Source organism: Pteropus medius, unplaced genomic scaffold (assembly GCF_902729225.1).
Source record: "Pteropus medius unplaced genomic scaffold, Ma_sr-lr_union100, whole genome shotgun sequence".
In the NCBI taxonomy this organism is placed as follows: domain Eukaryota; kingdom Metazoa; phylum Chordata; class Mammalia; order Chiroptera; family Pteropodidae; genus Pteropus; species Pteropus medius.
Genome location: NW_024351735.1, coordinates 2,871,026 through 2,884,467, shown reverse-complemented (window position 1 = coordinate 2,884,467; position 13,442 = coordinate 2,871,026). Strand labels below are relative to the sequence as shown.

At 33.2% G+C, this 13,442-nt stretch overlaps 1 protein-coding gene across 1 annotated transcript in view; it reads left to right on the top strand.

The window, feature by feature from the left end:
* Positions 1 to 13,442, top strand: part of TNKS (tankyrase) — a 176,742-nt gene that overhangs the window by 81,300 nt on the left and 82,000 nt on the right. The window lies entirely within an intron of this gene.

Below are 13,442 nucleotides of genomic sequence, written 5' to 3'. Positions count from 1 at the left end.
ATAGCTTTCTCTTTTTCTTGGAAATTATTTTAAACTCCCTATTTTCTCACTATTTTATTAATGTGGTACATTGGTTTCTATTCTTACAACATTCCTGGGACCCAGCAAAAATTTTAGGACAATAAGATCACATAATATAAAAGCTGTTTTATTAAAGGAAAGTTAGTGGGACATGGAAAATCTGTTTTCTCAGATTCTTAAATGTTAGTGTTTTGTTTTGTTTTTTAATTAAAACTCTTACTGATGTTAATGAAAAAGAAGTCCTATCTATGGTGAGCTATAGGGAGAAATAATAATTGTTAGCAAATCAAGAGCTTTAAAATTTGATAAACATTATCATCACCATTATTATTTTATGTTGTTGGTTTGCTGTGAGTCAAGCATTGTTGGGTGTGAGTCAAGCATTGTTGACCTCAGAACAACTTATAAGATAAGCATTATCTTTCTCATTTTACAATGTAGAACATAAAACTCAGAGGAATGTTAAATAATTTGGTCAAACTCACATGAGTAGATAGTAGCAGACCCAGGATTCATTTAAAATGTCTGACATAAAAGGCGAAGCTCCTTGTTATGACTTAGCAGTGATCCTACGCCAGGCCCAGACCATCTCTCTCCTTAAACATGTACATATACCACCCCACCCCCCTTTTATAGTGAAAGTATTAAAAAACAAAACTGAGTAAATTCGAGGATCTAATTGGATTTATTCAACAATTCATGAATTGAGCAGCACCCCATCTAGCAGATGGAAAGGAGCTCCTAAGAGCTTCACAAATGAAAGGCCTTTGTTAAGCTAAAGGGGGCGGGAAGAGGAAATTTCCAGCAAAGAGTGGATTGTTTCAGGCAAAGTCACCTTTCTGTAAGGAGTGGAAGAGGTCTATTGGGCGAATCTCCCTAGTGCCAACCAGGTAATTCTAGATTGATTGGTTAAAGGTTACGTTTCTGCAAAGGGCTGAAACTGTATTAAGTCTTGGTTTGGAGATGTGGGCTTAGCACAAGTGACTCCATTTTGGGCCTGTTGTCTCTTTTTAACAAAAGTCATAAAGTTAGTGGAAGAAAAAAGATTAAAGACAGTAGTAATATATAATCTTGACTCCAATTAGAGCTTTTTTGCTTCTCTCATTATAAGTCTGTTCAGTCTTTTTGTCCTCAGTAAGCACATGTAGCCCTGGCAGAGAATCATCATTAACCCATCTTATCTAACATCAAAGATTACTATAAAAATCTCAGACACAAATGTTTTTGCCAGGAAAACTTTGTTCTTGGGTCAAAGGAGGAGGAAAATATATATACATAAATTATTTCTGAGTGAGGTACTTACATAATGTGTTTTAAAGGACCTTGTGAATTACATAAAAATAAATGTGAACATCATTTTTTAAAAAACAATATGAAGCAAATAGACTTGCATTAAATCATATCAGTGTTAAATTATTTGGAATCTACTTAAGGCCATGTTTTTAAAAAGTGGGTTGGAGGCTTCAGCTGCTGAAGATCGATTTGAATTTGATAGTTTCTTTAAAGATGAAGTGGGAGGAAGTTAAAGGGAATATAACAGAGCACATTGTAAACACTCATGAATCAAATTACTGTTATTTAACTGACAAAGTTTGTTAGTTACTAACCACATAGAGGCAAGATATATTTGACATCGGGGCCGGATCCAAGGACTCAAACTATATCGTGTATCTGACGGTTTCTCTCTCTCTAACCTACCCACCTTCTTTTTGCCCCGCTTTTTGAGCGTTCCTCTGCCCAGTCTCTGCTCTTTTCTCTTCACTTTTATAGCTTCTCCCTCCTGCCTTCTTCCTGTTCTTTTTCTTTGTTTTCTCTGTACTTTCTTCCTCCCCCACCCTCACTGCCCAGTGACTTCAGCCTCTCTGTCTTTATTTTCTATCTGTGTGTTTGTGTTTTCTTGGACTCTTCATATATTGAGGAACATGGCTGTTGGTAACTCTGGGGCCACAATGCTATAGCTCTTACTATTTTTCTAATGTTAAAAAGAGTGGCTTTTTCTCAATTGTATAGTAGAAAGACTCAAGGAAGAACTCTGAGCTGCTTGAGTCATGTATCTATACCTGGATCAACCACTGGTCTGTGGCTGGAATATGATGATTGGTGAAGGGTGGAGCAAGGCTCTGTGATTGGGAACTCTACAGAGTCAGAGTCATAGCAGAGGAGAGCAATTCTTCCAGCACAAGTCAGCGTTTCCAGAAGGATGTAACGTATTTGGGCAGACAAATTAACATGTCTAGTGTACTTTTCTACTTGGATTTATGTTTTTTCCTAGTTCTAAGCTAATACTAATAGCTAAAGATGCAATATTCCTTATGTAAAAACATGGTTTTACAAAAAACTTAAATTTTAATTCCTTTGCAATTGAAAAGAGGTCTGAATGTGGTTCCTCAGAATTTCACTGCAATCTTTCTTTCAGACTACACAAACATGTTTTTGTTGACAAAGAATGTTTTTTATAGTATTGCTAAAGTAGAGTTTTCTTTAGATGTTCGCCATATTTTTTTAAAGCAGTTTATTCCAAAAAAAGATCATGCCAGGTAGAATTCTATTTGTTGTTTTACAGTCTATGACCCTAGGTATTAAATTTCACATGCCTTATTGAAGAAAATTCTTTATTTCTAGCAGCTTCTAGAATACCTTAGAAAATATAACAAATCTATTTTTCATTTATAGAGGAGAGGTATTTAAGAGGCAGCATTTCTTAGGATTAAAAATCCTCTCATCTGCCATATACTTGCTATGATAAGCACAATAATGTGCCCCAAGAGATGTCCACATATTAATCTCTAGAACCTGTGAATGTTACCTTATGGGGTAAAAGGAACTTTGCAGATGTGATTAAATTAAAGATCTTGAGATGGGGAGATTATTTTTACATTATCTGGGTAGGCTCAATATAACCACAAGGGTCCTTATAGAAAGGATGAAAGAGAGGCAGTCAGAGAAAGAGATGTGACGTGGAAGTACAGGTCATAGTAATGTGAGGCCAAAAGCCAAGGAATGTTGGTACCCTTTAGAAGCTAGAAAAAGTGAGGAAATGGATTCCCTCCTAGAGCCTCCAGAAGAAGCGTGGCCCTGCTGATCCATTTTAGACTTCTGACCTCCAGAATTGTAAGATGATAAATTCGCGTTTAAACCATTAAGTTTCTAGTAATTTGTTATAACAACACAAGGAAACTAAACATTAACTGTGTTACCTATTACTCAGTTTTCTCATCTGTAAAATGGAAGTAATAATAGAACAAAAGCATTATTTGAGGATTAAATGAGTTAATTCAAGGAAAGTGTGTGTCAAATATAAGATTTTATATATAATTTTATATATTAACAGAACTTAGAGACTAATGGTTGGATATAATAAAGAGTAGATAGTAAAGTATGCATGCATATATAATTTAAGTCCAAATTTTTTATAATTAACAAGCGTACAGCTGTAACGTAAAAGTCACACATGTAATCATAGATCTGAGAGACCTTAGATTTAGAGGTTACCAAATCTAATGCATTATCACATAAAGATTCTATACTATATTTTTATGAGGCATTTCTGTGCTTTATCCCTGTGAGCTCTCTGCCATAATCAGTCTGTTGTGGAATAAAAATGGTTAGAAATATTTCTCCCATTTATTATGCCAAATACAGTAACTTTTTTGGGGCAGGAGGGACTTCCTTATATATAGCTAAGCATTTTTCTTCTTGAGAGCCTCCTTGAAAATGCTGACAGTAGTAGTTAGGACCCTTCCTATAATTTATCTTTACCTTTTATACTGTTGGATAAATAAACCCCTCCTTTTTTTGTAAATTAGTCACATTGATTCATTGAGCTTCCTGTCAGACCAACTTCAGAGTAGTTTAATCTGAGCCAGTCAAATCAATTTTTAGTCTTTCTTGATGTATATTTGAAAGTTGACCTTTTTAAACTCTAATAGCAGGATATTATATTATTTATTCTCATTCTTCATGTTCCTCTGTTAACACTCATCATCGGTTGCCATCATTTTGTATCCTAAACTCAGGTTCCTCAAGATCAGATTTTGTTCATTCATGTCATCTAGATATCCAGCTGTTTCTCCCCACACACACACACTTTTTTTTTAAAATTCCCATTTCTTTTAAGTTAGTCAGCAAGAAGAAATGATGTATTTACCAAGTCTTTTGGTCCTTTGCTCAGGACTTCATAGTCACTAGACATGGCCTATATTTCTTTTAGTAAAGTTGTTTGTCTTTCCAAGGTTCAGTAAAAGTGATTACTGTGTGTTTTTGACATATTATCTAAGCATACTTTCAGTCACTTCTTGTCATATGCATTTGAGTGAGGTAGCCTTGTAGAAAGTTTGCGCTACCTCTGTGAGTCATCATTAACCATCACTGGTCTCTTTCTCTGCATACTGTAGCACGTTGCAAGGGTTCTTCAGTCCTTAATACCTTTGAATTCTCATCATTACTGCATGCGTCTTTAAAAGCCTTGGATTACCTACTGAGAAAAGCCTTATTTTTGCATTATTTTGCTTAGTACTTCTAATGTTTTACTCACCTCTAATCTTCTGTCTACCTCACAAACTTTATTGTTGGATTCTTTTCTCTTTCTAACCTCATTCCTACCTCTACATTACTACTCTCCTTCTCTCCTACTTATCTCCTCTTCCCTCTCCTCTTCCCTTTTCTTCTCTCTCCTACTCATCACTCTACCTTACCAAATAACTGTCCAGAAGTCATGCTTCAAATCTCAGAAGTTCCTTATACCTAGAAGAGCCTTTTGTTTTTTTATCTCACTCAGAGAGACTTTGCTTCTGTTTTAGTGACATTGTTACTGTTTAGTGACATTTGCTTCTGTTTTAGTGACATTGTTTACTAAGTTTGTGACCTTTCAGTACATGGTAGTTCAGATGTGTACTGTCTTCCAATACAGTAGCCACTAGCTATTGAAGACATGAAATGGGCCTAGTGCCACATTTGAAATGATAATATTTTAGATATATTGAGTTAAATAAAATTTATTATTAAAATCACTGTCTTGTGTTTCCTTACTTTTAAAACATGGCTACTAGAAGATTTTTAATTAAATATGTGCCTTGCAATATATTTCTACTGGACAGCATTTTTAGATACCGCAAATTAAAAGGAAATGCATAAAGAGATTAACACAAAGGAAAAGAGAAAATGAATTATACATTAAAAAAATAAAATGCATAGCAGTGTGCAGCCATTTTGGACAGGTGTAACTGACCCTGCACATATTTACAGGCCCAGAAATCATGGCTCTATTCACAATCTGCTGGAGGTTTATAAAATTGGCCCTGATTTGTCAAGGTGAAATTATGTGGAATAATCTATATTTGAATGCATAGAAATGTATAATATATTCTAGAAAGAAATTAAATCAAGAACAGAGGAATTAAATGCTAAATTAGAAGTTATGTTGAAGACTTGGCTATCTAGAGTGATTTAGTTCTTGAGTGTTCCAAGAGAGTTAATTTTTATGGTAGCACCTTTTTAATAAGGCTAAGTGATAATATGAGGGTAGTTGATATATTCATGGGAGGAAAATAAGTCCATCAAAGAGTAGAAATACTGAAATATTCAAAAATACATTTTTTCCTTCATAAATGTTTAATATTTGATGTGAAGTATTTATATTAAAATCATTATTTCAAAAAGAATATTTTAAAACTAGTATACAAGTTTATCTTTCTATTCAAGAAACTTTTGTGTGCAGAACCTGCAATCTGTCTTTGCTCATCTGTATTTTAAAGTGGTAGTAAATGTGTCTTATAGGTAAATTCTAAGTAAAGTTATGGATAGTACAAAACTATAACCTAACCCTGGAAAAAATCAAACTAATGTTACCATCATTGTCTGAACATCATGGCAAGGTTGTATGCATGAAGCGATGTATATCTCAGGTTAATCCAAGTAGCTTTCTGAAAAATAAGAGGTCCCAGGTTTTGCCACCCCCCAAAAATAATAAAAAATAAAAATAAGAGGAACAAGAAAGTTATGAATTATTATCTACCAAAAAATAATATCAAGCACTGAAAATTACATAAATCTAATTTCTGCCCTTTAAGAAATAATAACTAGGTAGACAGACTTATATTAACACACACAAAAAAAGCAAGAGTGTTGACTCACATTTTATTATTAATATGATTGTCTTACACATGTTTTTGATGGAAATGTCACTGCCCTATTTGGCTAGGTAGGTATTTAAATAAGAAATAACTAGACAATACAACTGATACTAAGGGGACAGGATTAAATATATTTCATATAAGAAAATTAAAATGTTCAGTTGACATGTGGCTTCATTCCCTCCCTACATAGGGGACTGTTTCTCAATAAGATAATTTTTAAATTATCTGAAATTGAATATCTCCTACTTCTATTTTTCCTGTTTGCCACTTCAAATAAAAATATTTTCCTAACTTACATTTAGACAGACATGAAATAGTTTCCTAAAGCAAAATACCACAAATAACTTTTCAGAAAATACAAATATGTGTTCATTTCCTCAACTTCAAAATCTTTCCTTCATATTTTTCTAAAATAATAAGTATCCTCCTTATCCTCTTCTCAACAAAATAAGGAAGGTAAATAAAAGTATAAGAAGTTAAAACTCAAAGTAATCGCAATAGCACAGTAGCCCATTGTATTAACTTTATAATTAAAAAAATGGTTAAGTAAATTTGTTAAGTGAATGTTCAACTGTATTGGATTTTTTTAAAGCTAACATTATGCTCAGGAAAGGAGCAAACTGGCTTTCCAGACATTATCGCTCAGTAGCTCTCTTTATGACCTTTTAGATACAGTATTTTCCAAAAATACTTCTCTTGGAGAACATTTTCTTTACTGTAACTGAAACACCTCTTAGCTGAACTGTAAACCCTAAATGTCTGTCTTGAAATTGGCTGTATAAGAATCAAAAATTGTTCAATTTTAACAACTAAATTAATAATTAAATAAACTAGCTATATTATTTAAATGGGTTATTTTAACTTATTGGACATGTCTCAGTATATTCAGTCTGAACCTGTGGTAATATATCCATTAAGTATAACTTGAATCAACAAAGTGTTGATACATTGATTATGTTCAGAAAGATTATTATTGGTCAAAGTATTAATCTAAGATCTAGATGTAATGTTTAAAATTTTACCGTTAGTTTGTAGATATGTAACATGACATCCCTAGTCACACATAAAGCTGATACACAAATTATAAGCTTTGCTACATTGCGAGCCATTAAACACCTCTCAAGTTGATGTTTTTTCCATTCTCATTGCCACCACCTATGTTCTTTTTCCTCTCACCATCTTCCTACAACAGCTCTGTAACTAATCCCCAATGTTTCCAAACCTTCAGCGAGTTACCAGGTTAAGTTCAGCTTTAATTAGCTTGCTCTCCTGCTAAAAAAAAAAAGAAAGAGACTCCCTCTCTCTGTGCCTTGCAAAATAATGTTCAGTTCTACAACCTAACACTCAAGATCCTTTAAAATATAGACCAAATTTATTTTTTAAAAGTATTATTCATTGTCTTCCATTCCACTTCACTTTCACAACATATACTATAAATTTGACATCATTCACTTTCCCCCAAATATCCCTTGCATCTTTCTGAACTTCTTTATTCATGTCGATAATTATCCAACCTCCAGTCCATCGCACATGTTAAAATCCTGCCTAAAAAATGCAGGGCCAAGCTTATATGTATGTGACTGACTTAATGAAATCACTCCATCTTGTTCCAATTAAAAATACTGTCAAATGGCATAGATTCTTGTCCTAGCTTTGCCATACATAGTTTAAAAATGTTTAGGAGAATTATTTTTACCTCTTCTAGGTTTTGACCAAATCATGTATAAAATAAGGATATCAAACTAAATTTATCTTACCAAGCCTGTTCTAAGACTATATTTAGAATCATTGAGTATAAATCAGAAGTTCTTAAAAAACAAACAAACAACAGGTTCCTAACTTGTGGTAACTTAATAGAATCTAAAAGGTCTATAAAAACTCTAAAACTGTAGGCAAAAAATTGAGTTTATGTTCAGATGCTCAGAGTATTTTCTCCCTAGGGAAGGAGTCTAAAGCTGCTCTCATTAGCTCCTTGAAGTGGTGAACGATCCAAAAAAAGGTTAGAAACTATCCTTTCTCTGATCTAAATCTTTTATTTACATAGACACATACAGTGTCCCTGTCTCTCAGTTTCAATGTTAAATATCTAAAAACTTTAAGAATATAGTGTTTAGCTCTATTATCTTCTAAAAGTGGTCCTCAACCACTTTTCCTCAACACACCTGACAGATAATGTTCACATGGGTGATATACTTCCATGAACAACAGTTGTGCACTACAGCCGACTAAATGAATAAGATATTCTGCATTCTAAGGGTTTGGTGCCATTCCTGGTGTGCTAGCTCTAGTTACATCAGTTTTTCTACTGGTTCAAGATTGAGTACATGATACAGTAGTGGTAGCCATATTATGCTTGGTATATTGTATATAGTGAAAATATATTTGTTAAATGAATAAATAGTGTTATTCAAAGGAGAACCAATAAATGAATGGCATTTTTAAAAAACAAGAGTTTGAATGAGAAAGACTATGCCTAGGACAATACAATTAATTGTACTTCACTAATGTTAACCAGCTCTAACCCTGAATAAGAGATTTAGTGATACTTCTGGTAAAATATAAGAAAAAAAATAAGTTAAGCATTTCCAGCAAAGAAGTAAATCATAATTGGTACTTTTCGAGAAGACAAATATTGTAATATTACATCTTTCAGAGACTTTGTTAAACAAGGACAAAATATTCAAATAATAAAAAATCATACCCAGTAATCACAATGAAGACAAGACACTGCTTACATCATTCAAAAAATAGCACTTATACGTCTATGATAGCCTTTGTTTCCTTAATTCCTTATGCTTGTTACAAGAAGCAGAGGTCTGACAGTCTCTAAATAGGTGTCTCACAAAATTCTAGGCCCCTCAGTAGGCTGATGCATTGAGGAGCCAAGCATACTGATAAGAGCAAGGACTGCAAGAAAGTAATTTTCTTTTCACAGATAACAATGTAGTTCCTATAAATCAAAATATGCTTTGTTCATATGTTCTCATAGCTCTGAGATTGCAGATACTGCATGCCAAACGGTTCCTTGAATGAAGAGATCAAATATGTATATTCTCCCTGTTTAAAAAAAAAAAATACAAAGGACAGAATAAGTGAGAAATGAAGAACTAAAAGATGTGCAAATAGGACTAGTTTAGTTGAATTGCCCCTACAAGAGGCAAAGTTGGGATTTTTAGTTGTGAGGTTATGGCAGTACTGTCATATTTCTCAATTGTCAACTTTTTTGTTCTTATTCATTTCTGTAGGTGACATGTCCATACTCCAGAATTAATAATTTTTCATATTTAAAAAGACATGATTTGGCAGTTTCTTTAAAAGTAAAACATACACATACTATATAACTCAGCACTCCCACTTCCAGATATTTGCCTAAGGGAAATGACGTATATCCATATAAAATCCTGCATTTTTATAGTCGCTTTATTCATAATCACCAAAAGCTGGTAATGACCCACATGTCTATCAACTAGTGAATGGATAAGCACAATCAGGTGCACTCATGTAATGGATTACTACCTAATAATCAAAAGGAACAAATACTGATATATCCAGAAACATGAGTAAGTCTCAAAAGCGTTTATATGAAGTAAAGAAGCCATACTCAAAAGTTTACATATTCTGTGATTCTATTTATATGGCATTCTATAAAATGCAAAACTGTAGGGACATAAAATCAACGGTTGGGAATGGGTTAGGGTAGGAGATGGATTATAGAGGAGTCCAGCCTGAGGAACCTTTTTGGGTGACGGAAATGTTCTGTCTTGAGGTAGTGGCCACATAACTGTAGAAGTTGGTTAAAATTAATAGAACCATACATCTGAAAATGTTGAATTTTACTATATGTAAATTAGACTCCAATCAGTAAATAAAATAAGGCATAGTACACCTACTATATCTTATAAAACATGCCAGTGGAGTCTGGAGCTGTACCCTATAATCAAAGGTTAATATTTTTGCAATGAATTATGTGATAGCTAGTATGCTAAATAAGTGGGTTGAGTTTTGCTGCCAAATAAGTTTTTAGAGCTTTTTGGGTTTTAGATTTGCAAATAAGAAATTGTGGATCGATGACTATAGCAAAACAGTGACTTAATAGAATGAAGAATATAAAACTGTTGGCCTGTTTTTGGATTAATATGGGTTTTCTTTTCCAAACCACTTTTTTGAAACAAACATTGTGATAGTAAAAACATCATTGTCCCACTTATTCCAGCCCTGGCCAGCCATTAGCACAGGTGGTTGATGGCTTAAGTAATGATGGGCATTTCAAGCACCCAGACTCAATATATGGTGTCACAATCTACCATGCTTAGAATGAGAACTCCCTTCCTCCTTCCTTCCTTTCTTACTTCCTTACTTGTCTTCTTTTTGATATACCAGGTCTTTTCATCTACAGCATAATCTAAAAGGTCGTTTTCTTTTAAAGTACAGGCACACATTGTAGAATGTCTCATTGGTTAACAACGTCTTATAGGAGTCTCTCTTGGCTTTTAATATCCAACTTTAGAGAATGTATATATCTTGTAATACAACCTTTTTTTTTTTTTTGGCCAGTGTGTATTTATATTTATGTCCCAACTTTTAATACTTACATTTTAACACACAAAAAAACAAATTTCAGCAAAAAAGTCTCGAGTCACATTTCACATATAGTTGAAAGAATGTCAGAAACAGGTATAAATTATTTAAAGCTCGCTAAGTGTCCATAAATGGGATGTGTATCTTAGATGTTGCTGGGCTAAAGGAAGTCTTATTATTGCATGCCAGGAAACTGGTTAACAGTCATTTATTGATTGAATTATATTTTTGCAGAATCTTTGATATATTTCATTGTTATATTGTGTTTTTGAAATGTTTTAGGACATTGGTTTACATTTTGGAATTGACATGTAATGTCATTTTTATCATTTAAATATTTGATATTGGATAATATATTTATATTTGAGAGTTTTTTTCTTCAAAAAAAGTTGCCCTGTAGGGAGTGAGACATCTTCATTTCCCTGAAGAATTGGAAATTCTTCTTAAATAATAATCTTCTTGGTTTATGTCTAGTTTCATACTTAGGTGAACTTTTTTGCTTTAGAAAAAAATCTTATGAACAAAATAGAAATATCTTTAATAAAGATCAGAATTATACAGAAAAAACACTTTCTTCTGAAAGAGCTGTGCTAATTTAGCTTCTAGTTAGAGTGTTACCAAAAATTTAGCATCGTTAACTAAGTAAATAGTGCAGGTTCGGTAAAATTGCTTTACTACCTACCCTATAATTCTCATACTACTTTTTATAATAGGTCAGTGGAGACTTTTTTTTTTCCTTAGAAAAGTTTATGTTTTTTTCTTAAAATCTGTTTAGAGCAACATTAAAATTATCTTACAAAAAGATCTGAGCAATATAGAGAATCAAATATAGGATCAGAATTTTAGAGCCGAAACTTCAGAGATGATTTAACCCTTCACTATCATTTTCCAAATGACAATAAATTGGAGGCTCCCTGGAGGATAAAATGACTTTCTTGAGGTCACGCAAGTGAATCGATGGCAGAACTAGAACTCACTCCAGCTCTTTTGTCATAAAATCTAGTGTTTTTCCTTATATTTCATGCTGATCAAGAAGTTATTTGGTATTTAGTAGAGGAAAAGTTTGGCAGTAACAATGTTAGTAGTAAGAATAATATGGAAAGTAGTTTATTGGAGTAAAAGACGACTTCTTAAATCATTAATAAAAACACTCTAGCATGGTCCAAGAAAAGTTTCAGCTGTTCTCACATTTTCTGCCTGTCCAGTGTGGTAGGTGCTAGCCACATGTGCCTATTGAAAACCTGAAATATGGCTGGTGCAACTGAAGAACAGAATTTTTATTTTTTAAACATTCTTTATAATTCACTTAAAAGTAAGTAATGTGAGGAGTTGTGGATACTGTATTGGACAGCACACCTTAGAGGTTATGATGGCATTGTATCACAGGTGATGTTTAATATTAGCTAATGTTGGCTAATTAAAAAGGTCAAAGTTGTAGGAGGCAGAAGAGGGAAAGGATCTCCACCAGGAAAATACTCTGTTCATGCCTAGAATTTGAAAGCCCCAAATTATTCCATGTTTAGAATGGATATGGAATGTTTAGTCTGACCATAATTCTAGACTTAACAAATGTTATGTACTTTGAAGCAAGTACCAAAATGACTGGGAAGAGTGATAGGATTCAGAAGTTGGAAAAAAAGCATTGAGAACTCTGAAAACTGTAATTTTCTCCTAATTTTCCTGGAACTATTCTTGAAAGATTTCACAGAGAAAAAAAAATAATTTAAGAATTCCGGGATTCATTGTTTATAGTAGAATATATATTTTCAGTTAGTCTGAAAATCGTTTTTGGTAGAAGAGACCTAGTTTTAACTTCTTGAGATTAGATGTTTTCTGGTGTTTTAGTGAAATTCCTTCCACAATTACATAGCTGGTTTAAAATGTTCATATCTATTAGTAAAAACACATGGAATATATCACCCAAATAATATTTTATTCCACATATAGGTTGTCAGTTTAGTTACAAGGATCAGTTCGTCTCTTGTATTTGCTGGCACCTTGATGAAAAAATAGCTGTACGAACATTATCAACTCGTGATAGGACTTAGCACTTGGCAACATAAGGATTCTAAGCCTGGTAACTGAGATTCTTGGTTGAAGTCTCTACATAGCTCTTCCCTTGAGATACCTAAAGCACGAGGAATTAAAGCATGCTATGGGAAATGCAAAATGCATTGACCGTTTAAATAGACTGGGATGGATGTTCTTCATTCCTATTCCCTTGGTCCAAAATATTAAAACAAACTAAAGGTAAACCTTGCATACTTTTTTTTTGCCCGGTGTTTACAAGCTCATATGAAAGCTCCAGTGCTTTAAAATGGTTTTGATGTAAATATTTGGCTTGTATTATATAAATATGTTTAACCTATTTAAAGCTAGTTATTGTCATTGTTTTTAAAATTACTTTATTGCTATTGTTTCGTTACTTTTTTCTTTCATTTACATTTTTTCTTCAAGAGTGCAGATTTGTGTTCAAATATTAGCCTTGTGCAGGGCCTGACAGATAGTGAGTAATACTCATGAAACCTTAGACAATTCATTTAACTGCCTTAGCATCAATTGCACTAACTGAAAATGAATATGTTGTGGATGGTTTCTTAGGATAGTAATTCTAAAATTGTGGGTGAGATGACAGGAGAAAGGTGACTTTTAAATTACATCCCTCCTCATGGCATATAACAAGAGATGTTACCGATAGGCATTATTATG